Source organism: Schistocerca americana, chromosome 4 (genome assembly GCF_021461395.2).
Source record: "Schistocerca americana isolate TAMUIC-IGC-003095 chromosome 4, iqSchAmer2.1, whole genome shotgun sequence".
In the NCBI taxonomy this organism is placed as follows: Eukaryota; Metazoa; Arthropoda; class Insecta; order Orthoptera; family Acrididae; genus Schistocerca; species Schistocerca americana.
The window spans coordinates 65,251,490-65,263,325 of NC_060122.1; positions in this window are offsets into that span (position 1 = coordinate 65,251,490).

Here is an 11,836-nt window from a genome sequence, read left to right on the forward strand (position 1 = left end):
GGAGCCGCTCAAAGCACAAACCCATAGAACATTCACTCTTCTTGTACTTAGGTCGGCATTGTGCCTTTTGTATCCAATCGCGATGCGATTTCTGAGTTTCACGGCCGATGTGAGGGCCCATGGGATACAGTAAACCTGCACTTGTGCATCGGAATCTAATACTGGTCTCCCGGGAGCAACTCAAAGCAGAAACTTTTAGAAGATTCACTCTTCTTGCATTTGGCATTGGCCTTATGTATTCATTCATGATGAATTTTCTGTGTTTCATGGTCAATGGGATGGTCCAAGGGATACAGTTAACTTCTACTGGTGCATCGTAATCTAATACCGGTCTCCCAGGAGCCGCTCGAAGCACAAACTCTTAGAAGATTCACTCCTCTTGTACTTAAGTCGGCATTGGTCTTTTGGATTCAATCCCGATGCAATTTCTGTGTACCATGGTCAATATGAGAGTCCAAGGGACACAGTAAACCTGCACTGGTGCATCAGAATCTAATACTGGTCTCCCATTAGCTGCTCATAGCACAAACTCTTAGAACATTCACTCTTATTTGACTTAAGTCGGCATTGTGCCTTTAGTATCGAATCAAGATGCAATTTCTGAGTTTCATGGTCAATGCGAAGGTCCAAGGAATACAGTAAACGTGCACTGGTGCATCGGAATCTAATACTGGTCTCCCAGGAGCCGCTCAAAATCCAAACTCTTAGAAGATTCACTCTTCTTGTATTTAAGTCGGCATTGTGCCCTTTCTATTCAGTCCCGATGCAATTTCGGTGTTTCATGCTCAATGTGAGGGTCAAGGGATACTGTTAACCTGCACTGGTGCATCGCAATCTAATACTGGCTTCCCAGGAGCCGCTCAAATCACAAAAATTCTAAGAAGATTCACTCTTCCAGTACTTAAGTCGGCATTGTGCCATTTGTATTAAATCCCGATGCGATATCTGTGTTTCATTGGCAATGTGAACGCCCAAGGCATACAGTAAACCTGCACTGGTGCATCGGAATCAAATACTGGTCTCCCAGGAGCCGCTGAAAGCTGAAACTTTTAGAAGATTCACTCTTGTTGTTCTTAAGTCGGCATTGTGCCTTTTGTATTCAATCCTTATGTGATTTCTGTGTTTAATGGTGAATGTAAAGGACCAAAGCATACAGTAAACCTGCACTGGTGCATCGGAATATAATACCGGTCTTCCTGGAGCCGCTCAAAGCACAAACTCTTAGAAGATTCACTCTCCTTGTATTTATGTCGGCATTGTCCTTTTTGTACACACTCCCGATGCAATTTCTGTGTTTCATGGTCAATGTGGTGGTCCAAGGGATACAGTAAAACTGCACTGGTGCATCGGAATCTAATACTGGTCTCCCATTAGCCGCTCAAAGCACAAACTCTTAGAAGATTCACTCTCCTTGTATTTATGTCAGCATTGTCCTTTTTGTACACACTCCCGATGCAATTTCTGTGTTTCATGGTCAATGTGGTGGTCCAAGGGATACAGAAAACCTGCTCAGGTGCATCGGAATCTAATACTGTTCTCCCAGGAGCCGCTCAAAGCACAAACTCTAAGAAGATTCCCTCTTCTGGTACTTTAGTCGGCATTGTGCCTTTTGTATTCAATCCCGATGCAATTTCTGAGTTTGATGGTCAATCTGAAGGTCCAAGGGATACAGTTAACCTGCACTGGTGCATTGGAATCTAATACTGGTCCCCCAGGAGCCTCTCAAAACACAAACTCTTAGAAGGTTCACTCTTCTTGTACTTAAGTCGGCATTGTACGATTTGTATACAATACCGATTCGATTTCTGTGATTAATGGTCAGTGTGAAGGTCAAAGGTATACAGTAAACAAGCACTGGCGCATCGGAGTCTAATACTGGTCTCCTAGGTGCCGCTCAAAGCACTAACACTTAGAAGATTCACTCTTCTTGTACTTAAGTCGGCGTTGTGCCTTTTGTACTCAATCCCGATGCGTTTTCTGTGTTTTATAGTCAATGTGTAGGTCCAAGGGATACAGTAAACCTGCACTGGTGCATTGGAATATAATACCGGGCTCCCACTACCCACGCAAAGCACCAACTCTTAGAAGATTCACTCTTCTTGTACTTAAGTCGGCATTCTGCCTTTTGTATTATATCCCGACGCAATTTCTTTGTTTCATGGTCAATGTGAAAGTCCAAGGGATACAGTAAACCTGCACTGGTGCATCGGAATCTAATACTGGTCTCCCAGGAGCCGCTCAAATCACAAACTCATAGAAGATTCACTCCTCTTGTACATAAGTCGGCATTGTGCCTTTTCTATTCGATCCCGATGCAATTTCTACGTTTCACGGTCAATCTGATGGTCCAAGGGATACAGTAAACCTGCACTGGTGCATCGGAATCTAATGCTGGTCTCCCAGGAGCCGCACAAAACACAAACTCTTAGAAGATTCACTCTTCTTGTATTTAAGTCGGCATTGTGTCCTTTGTATTCAGTCCCGATGCAATTTCGGTGTTTCATGCTCAATGTGAAGGTCAAGGGATACAGTAAACCTGCACTGGTGCATCGCAATCTAATACTGGCTTCCCAGGAGCCACTCAAATCACATACTCTAAGAAGATTCACACTACTTGTACTTAAGCCGGCGTTGTGCCTTTTGTATTCATTCCCGATGCGATTTCTGTGTTTCATGGTCAATGTGAAAGTCCAAGGGATACAGTAAACCTTTTACTTAAGTAGGCATTGTCTCTTTCGTATTCATTCCCGATGCGATTTCTGTGTATCATCGTCGATCTGATGGTCCAAGGGATACAGTAAACCTGCACTGGTGCATCGGAATCTAATACTGGTCTCCCATTAGCCGCTCAAAGCACACACTCTTGCAAAAATCACTCTTCTTGTACTTAAGTCGGCATTGTGCTTTTGTAATCAATCCCGATGCAATTTCTGTGTTTCATGGTCAATGTGAATCACCAAGGGATACAGTATACCTGCACTGGTCCATCGGAATCTAATATTGGTCTCCCAGGACCCGCTCAAAGCTCAAACTCTTAGAAGATTCAGTCTTCTTGAACTTAAGTCTGCATTGTGCCTTTTGTCTTCAATCCCGATGCGATTTCTGTGTTTCATGGTCAATGTGAAGGTCCACGGAATACAGTAACCCTGCACTAGTGCATCGGAATCTAATACTGGTCTCCCAGGAGCCGCTCAAAGCTCAAACTATTAGAAGATTCACTCTTCTTGTTCTTAAGTCGGCATTGTACGTTTTATATTCAATACCGATTCGATTTCTGTGTTTAATGGTCAATGTGAAGGTCCAAGGGATACAGTATACCTGCACTGGTGCATCGGAATCTAATACTGGTCTCCCAGGAGCCGTTCAAAACACAAACTTTTAGAAGAATCACTCTTCTTGTACTTAAGTCGGCATTGTGCTTTTGTATCAATCCCGATGCGATTCCTGTGTTTCATGGTCAATGTGAAGGACCAAGGGATACAGTAAACTTGCACTGGTGCATCGGAATCTAATACTGGTCTCCCAGGAGGCGCTCAAAGCACACACTCTTAGAAAATTCACTCTTCTTGTACTTAAGTTGGCATTGTGCCTTTTGTATTCAATCCCGTTGTAATTTCTGAGTTTCACGCTCGGTGTGAAGGTCCGTGGGATACAATAAACCTGCACTGGTGCATCGGAATCTGATACTGGTCTCCCAGTAGACGCTCAAAGCACAAACTCTTAGAACATTCACTCTTCTTGTACATAAGACGGCATTGTGCCTTTTGTATTCAATCGCTATGCGATTTCTGTGTTTCATGGTCAATGTTAAGGACCAAGGGATACAGTAAGCCTGCACTGGTGCATCGGAATCTAATACTGGTCACCCAGGAGCCGCTCAGAGCAGAAACTCTTAGAAAATTCACTCTCCTTGTACTTAAGTCGGCATTGTCCCTTTTGTATTCAATCCCGCTGCAATTTCTGTGTCTTATGGTCAATGTGAATGTCCAAAGGATACAGTAAACCTGCACTGTTGCATCGGAATCTAATACTGGTCTCCAAAGAGCCGCTCAAAGCACAAACTCTTAGAAGATTCACTCTTCTTGTACTTAAGTAGGCATTGTGCCTTTTGTAGTAAATCCCTATGCAATTTCTGTGTTTCATGGTCAATGTGAAGGTCGAAGGGATACAGTAAACCTGCACTGGTGCATCGGAATATAACACTGGACCCCTAGGAGCCGCTCAAAGCACAAACACTTAGAAGATTCACTCTTCTTGTACTTAAGACGGCATTGTCCCTTTTGTATTCAATCCCGATGCGATTTCTGTGTTTCATGGTCTATATGAGGGTCCGAGGGATACAGTAATCCTGCACTGGTGCATCGGAATCTAATACTGGTTTGCCAGGAGCCGCTCAAAGCACAACCTCTTAGAAGATTCACTCTTCTTCTACTTAGGTCGACATTGTACCTTTTGTATTCAATCCTCATGCAATTTCTATGTTTCATGGTCAATGTGAAGGTATAAGGGATGCAGTAGACCTGCACTGCTGCAACGGAATCTAGTACTGGTCTCCCAAGACGCGCTTAAAGCAGAAACTCTTAAAAAATTCTTTCTTCTAGTACTTAAGTCTTCATTGTCCCTTTTGTATTCAATCCCGATGCAATTTCTGTGTTTCATTGTAAATGTGAAGGTCCAAATGGTACAGTAAACCTGCACTGGTGTATCGGAATCTAGTACTGGCCTCCCAGGAGCCGCTCATAGCAAAAATTCTTAGAAGATCCACTCTTCTTGTACTTAATTAGGCATTGTGCGTTTTGTAATAAATCGCGATGAAATTTCTGTGTTTCATGCTCAATGTGAAGGTCGAAAGGATGCAGTAAAACTGCACTGGTGCATCGGAATCTAATATTGGTCTCCTAGGAGCCGCTCAAAGCACAAACTCTTGGAAGATTCACTCTTCTTCTACTTAAGTCGCCATTGTCCCTTTTGTATTCAATCCCGATGAGATTTCTGTGTTCCACAAACAATGTGAAGGTCCAAGGGATGCAGTAAACCTGCACTGGTGCATCGGAATCTGATACTGGTCTCCCAGTAGCCGCTCAAAGCACAAACTCTTAGAAGATTCACTCTTCTTGTACTTAAGTCGTGATTGTGCCTTTTGTATTCAATCCCGAAGGAATTTCTGTGTTTCATGGACAATGTGAAGGTCCAAGGGATTCTGTATAGCTGCACTGGTGCATCATAATCTGATACTGGTCTCCCAGGAGCCGCTCAAAGCACAATCTCTTAGAAGATTCACACCTCTTGTACTTAAGTCGTCATTGTGCCTTTTGTATTCAATCCCAAATGAATTTCTGTGTCTCATGGTCAATGTGAAACTCCAAGGGATACAGTTAACCTGCACTGGTGCACCAGAATCTAATACTGGCCTCCCAGGAGCCGCTCAAAGCACAATCTCTTAGAAGATTCACTCTTCTTGTACTTAAGTCGTGATTGTGCCTTTTGTATTCAATCCCGAAGGAATTTCTGTGTTTCATGGTCAATGCAAAGGTCCAAGGGAACAGTGAACGTGCACAGGTGCATCGGAATCTAATGCCGGTCTCGCAGGAGCCGCTCAAAGCACAAATTCTTAGAAGATTCACTCTTCTTGTACTCAAGACGGCATTGTGCCTTATGTATTCAATCCCGATGCAATTTCTGAGTTTCATGGTCAAAGGGAAGGTACAAGGGATACAGCAAACCTCGACTGGTGCATTGGATTCTAATACCGGTCTCCCAGGAGCCCTTCGAAGCACAAGTTCTTAAAAGATTCACTTTTCTTGTACTTAAGTCGGCATTGTGCCTTTTGTATTCAATCCCGATGCAATGTCTGTGTTTCATGGTCAATGTGAAAGTCCATGGGATCCAGTAAACCTGCACTGCTGCAACGGAAACTAATACTTGACTAACATGAGCCGCTCATAGCACAAACTCTTAGAAGAATCACTCTTCTTGTACATAAGTCGGCTTTTTGCCTTTTGTATTCAGTCCCGCTGCATTTTCTGTGTTTCATGGTCGATGTGAAGGTCCAAGGGATACAGTAAACTTGCAATGGAGCAACGGAATTTAATACTGGTCTCCCAGAGCCGCTCTAAGCACAAACACTTAGAAGATTCAAACTTCTTGTACTTAAGTCGGAATTGTCCCTTTTGTATTCAATCCCGATGCGAATTCTGTGTTTCATGGTCAATGTGAAGGTCCAAGGGATACAGTAAACCTGCACTGGTGCATCGGAATCTAATACTGTTCTCCCAGGATCCAGCCAAAGCACAAACTCTTACAAGATTCACTCTTCTTCTTCTTAAGTCTGCATTGTGCCTTTGTATTCAATCCCGATGCAATTTCTGTGTTTCATGGTCAATGTGAATGTCCAAGGGATACAGTAAACCTGCAATGGTGCATCGGAATGTAATACTGGTCCCCCAGAGCCGCTCAAAGCACAAACTCTTCGAAGGTTCACTCCTCTTGTACTTAAGTCGGCATAATGCAATTTTTATTCAATACCGATGCAATTTCTGTGTTTCATGGTCAATGTGAAGGTCCAAGGGATACAGTAAACCTGACCTGGATCATCGGAATCTAATACTTGTCTCCCAGGAGCCTCTCAAATCACAAACTCTTAAAAGATTCACTCATCTGGTACTTAAGTCGGCATTGTGCCTTTTTTGTTCAATCCCAATGCTATTTCTGTGTTTCATGGTCGATGTGAAGGTCCAAGGGATTCTGTAAACCTGCACTGGTGCATCTAAATCTAATACTGGTCCCCCAGGAGCCGCTCAAAGCTCAATCTCTTAGAAGATTCACTCTTATTGTACTTAAGTCGTCATTGTGCCTTTTGTATTCAATCCCGAAGGAATTTCTGTAATTCATGGTCAATGTGAAACTCCAAGGGATTGAGTTAACCTGCACTGGTGCACCAGAATCTAATACTGGCCTCCCAGGAGCAGCTGAAATCACAATTTCTTAGAAGATTCATTCTTCTAGTACTTAAGTCAGCATTGTGCCTTTTGTACTCCATCCCGATGATATTTCTGTGTTTCATGGGCAATGTGAACGTCCTGGGGATACAGTAAACCTGCACTGGTGCATCAGAATTTAATACTGGTCTCGCAGGAGCCACTCAAAACACTAATTCTTATAAGATTCTATCTTCTTGTACTTAAGTCGGCATTGTCACTTTTGTATACAATCCCGATGCGATTTCTATGTTTCATGCTCAATATGAGCGTCCAAGGGATACAGTAAACCTGCACTGGTGCATCGGAATCTAATGATTGACTCACAGGAGCCGCTCAAAGAACAAACTCTTAGAAGATCCACTTTTCTTGTACTTAAGTCGGCATTGTGACTTACATATTCAATCCCGATGCAATGTCTGTGTTTCATGGTCAATGTGAAGGTCCAAGGGATATAGTAAACATTCACTGGTGCATCGGAATCTAATACTGGACTCTCAGGAGCCGCTCAAAGCACAAACTCTTAGAAGATTCACTTTTCTTGTACTCAAGACGACATTGTGCCTTATGTATTCAATCCCGATGCAATTTCTTTGTTTCATGGTCAATGGGAAGATACAAGGGATACTGTAAACTTGGACTGATGCATTGTAATCTAATACCGGTCTCCCAGGAGCCCCTCGAAGCACAAAATCTTAAAAGATTCACTCTTCTTGTACTTACGTCGGCATTGTGACTTTTGTATTCAATCCCGATGCAATGTCTGTGTTTCATGGTCAATGTAAAAGTCCATGGGATCCAGTAAACCTGCACTGCTGCATCGGAATCTAATACTGGTCTCCCAGGAGCCGCTCAAAGCACAAACTCTTAGAAGATTCACTCTTCTTGTACTTAAGTCGGCATTGAGACTTTTATATTCAATCCAAATGCGATTTCTGTGTTTCATGGGCATTGTGAAGGTCCAAGGGATGCACTAAACCTGCACTGGTTCATCGGAATCTAATACTGGTCTCCCAGGAGCCTCTCAAAGCACAAACTCTTAGAAGATTCACTCATCTTGTACTTAATTCGGCATTGTGCCTTTTGTATTCAATCCCGAAGGAATTTCTGTGTTTCATGGTCAATATGAACGTCGAAGGGATACAGTTAAACTGCGCTGGTGCATCGTAATCTAATACTGGTCTCCCAGGAGGCGCTCAAAGCGCAAACTCTTAGAAGATTCACCCTTCTTGTACTTAAGTCGGCATTGAGATTTTTGTATTCAATCCAAATGCGATTTCTGTGTTTCATGGGCAATCTGAAGGTCGAAGAGATACAGTAAACCTGCACTGGTGCATTGGATTCTAAAACTGGTCTCCGAGGAGCCGCTCAAAGCACAAAATCTTAGAAGATTCACTCTTATTGTACTTAAGTAGGCATTGTGCTTATGTAATCAATCCCGATGCAATTTCTGTGCTTCATGGTCAATGGGAAGGTCCAAGGGATACAGTAAACCTGGACTGGTGCATCGGAATCTAATATCGGCCTCGCAGGAGCCACTCGAAGCACAAACTTTTAGAAGATTCACTTTTCTTGTACTTATGTCGGCTTTGTGCCTTGTGTATTCAATCGCGGTGCAGTTTCTGTGTTTGATGGTCAATGTGAAGTTGCAAGGGATACAGTATACCTGCACTGGTGCATCGGAATCTATAACTGGTCTCCCAGGAGCCTCTAAAAACAGAAACTCTTGGAAGATTCACTCATCTTGTATTTAAGTCGGCATTGTGCCTTTTGTATTCAATCCCGATGCAATTTCTGTGTTTCATGGTCGATGTATAAGTCCAAGGGATTCAGTAAACCTGCACTGGTGCATCGGAATCTTTTACTGGTAGCCCAGGAGCCGCTCAGAGCACAATCTCTTAGAAGATTCACTCTTCTTGTATTTAAGTTGTCATTGTGCCTTTTGTATTCAATCCCGAAGGAATTTCTGTGTTTCATGGTCATTGTGATGCTACAAGGGATACAGTTAACCTGCACTGGTGCATCGGAATCCAATACTGGTCTCCCAGGAACCTCTCAAATCAAAAACTCTTAGAAGATTCAATCTCCTTTTACTTAAGTAGGCATTGTCTCTTTCGTATTCAATCCCGTTGCGATTTCTGTGTATCATCGTCGATCTGATGGTCCAAGGGATACAGTAAACCTGCACTGGTGCATCGGAATCTAATACTGGTCTCCCATTAGCCGCTCAAAGCACACACTCTTGGAAAAATCATTCTTCTTGTACTTAAGTCGGCATTGTGCTTTTGTATTCAATCCCGATGCAATTTCTGTGTTTCATGGTCAATGTGAAGGACCAAGGGATACAGTATACCTGCACTGGTCCATCGGAATCTAATACTGGTCTCCCAGCACCCGCTCAAAGCTCAAACTCTTAGAAGATTCAGTCTTCTTGAACTTAAGTCTGCATTGTGCCTTTTGTCTTCAATCCCGATGCGATTTCTGTGTTTCATGGTCAATGTGAAGGTCCACGGAATACAGTAACCCTGCACTAGTGCATCGGAATCTAATACTGGTCTCCCAGGAGCCGCTCAATGCTCAAACTATTAGAAGATTCACTCTTCTTGTTCTTAAGTCGGCATTGTACGTTTTGTATTCAATACCGATGCGATTTCTGTGTTTAATGGTCAATGTGAAGGTCCAAGGGATACTGTATACCTGCACTGGTGCATCGGAATCTAATACTGGTCTCCCAGGAGCCGTTAAAAGCACAAACTTTTAGAAGAATCACTCTTCTTGTACTAAAGTCGGCATTGTGCTTTTGTATCAATCCCGATGCGATTCCTGTGTTTCATGGTCAATGTGAAGGACCAAGGGATACAGTAAACCTGCACTGGTGCATCGGAATGTAGTACTGGTCTCCCAGCATCCGCCTAAAGCACAAACTCTTAGAAAATTCAATCGTCATGTACTTAAGTTGGCACTGTCCCTTTTGTTTTCAATCCTGATGCAATTTCTGTGTTTCATGGTCAATGTGAAGGTCCAAGGGATACAGTAAACCTGCACTGGTGCAACGGAATCTTATACTGGTCTCCCAGGATCCGCTCAAAAGACAAACTCTTAGCAGATTCAATCTTCTTGTACTTAAGTCAGCATTGTCCCTTTTGTATTCAAACCCGATGCAATTTCTGTGTTTCATGGTCAATGTGAAGGTCGAAGGGATACAGTAAACCTGCACTGGTGCATCGGAATCTAATACTGGTCTCCCAGAAGCCGCTCAAAGCACAAACTCTTAGAAGGTTCAATCTTCTTGTACTTAAGTCAGCATTGTCCCTTTTGTATTCAATACCGACGCAATTTCTGTATTTCATGGTCAATGTGAAGGTCCAAGGGATGCACTAAACCTGCACTGGTTCCTCGGAATCTAAGACTGGTCTCCCAGGAGCCTCTCAAAGCACAATCTCTTAGAAGATTCACTCATCTTGTACTTAATTCGGCATTGTGCCTTTTGTATTCAATCCCGAAGGAATTTCTGTGTTTCATGGTCAATGTGAAGGTCGAAGGGATACAGTAAAACTGCGCTGGTGCATCGTAATCTAATACTGGTCTCCCAGGAACCGCTCAAAGCGCAAACTCTTAGAAGATTCAATCTTCTTGTACTTAAGTCGGCATTGTCCCTTTTGTATTGAATCCCGATGCGATTTCTGTATTTCATGGTCAATGTTAAGGTCCATGGGATACAGTAAACCAGCACTGGTGCATCGGAATCTAATACTGGTCTCCCAGGAGCCGCTCAAAGCACAAACTCTTAGAAGAGTACCTCTTCTTCTACTTAAGTGTGCATTGTGCCTTTTGTATTCAATCCCGATGCAATTTCTGTGTTTCGTGGTCGATGTGAAGGTTCAAGGGATTCAGTAAATCTGCATTAGTGCATCGGAATCTAATACTGATCTCCCAGGAGCCGCTCAAAGCATAATCTCTGAGAAGATTCACTCTTCCTTTAATTAAGTCGTCATTGTGCTTTTGTATTCAATCCCGATGCAATTTCTGTGTTTCATGGTCAATGTGAAGGTCCAACGGAATCATTAAACCTGCACTGCTGCAGCGGAATCCAATCTGGCCTCCCAGGAGCCGCTCAAAGCATAATTTCTTAGAAGACTCAATCTTCTAGTACTTAAGCCGGCATTGTGCCTTTTGTATTAAATCCCGATGCGATTTCTGTGTTTCATGGTCAATGTGAAGGTCCTGGGGTTGCAGTAAACCTGCACTGGTGCATCTGAATCTAATATTGGTCTCCCAGGAGGCGCTCAAAGCGCAAAGTCTTAGAAGATTCACTCTTCTTGTACTTAAGTCAGCATTGAGACTTTTGTATTCAATCCAAATGCGATTTCTGTGTTTCATGGGCAATGTGAAGGTCCAGGGGATACGGTAAACATGCACTGCCGCAACAGAATATAATACTGGTCTCCCAGGAGACGCTCAAAGCACAAACTCTTAGAAGATTCACTCTTCTTGTAGTTAAGTCGGCAATGTGCTTTTTGTATTCAATCCCGATGTACTTTCTGTGTTTCATGGTCAATGAGAAGGTCCATGCGATACAGTAAACCTGTACTGGGTCATCGGAATCTAGTACCGGTCTCCCAGGAGCAGGTCAAATCACAAACTCTTAGAAGATTCACTTTTCTTGTACTGAAGTCAAAATTGTGCCTTTTGTATTCAATCCCGATGCAATTTGTGTGTTTCATGACGAATGTGAAGGTCCAACGGATACAGTAAACCTGCACTGGTTAATCGGAATCTAATACTGGTTTCCCAGGAGCCGCTCAAAACACAAACTCTTAGAAGATTCCTTGTTCTTGTACTTAAGTCGGCGTTGTGCT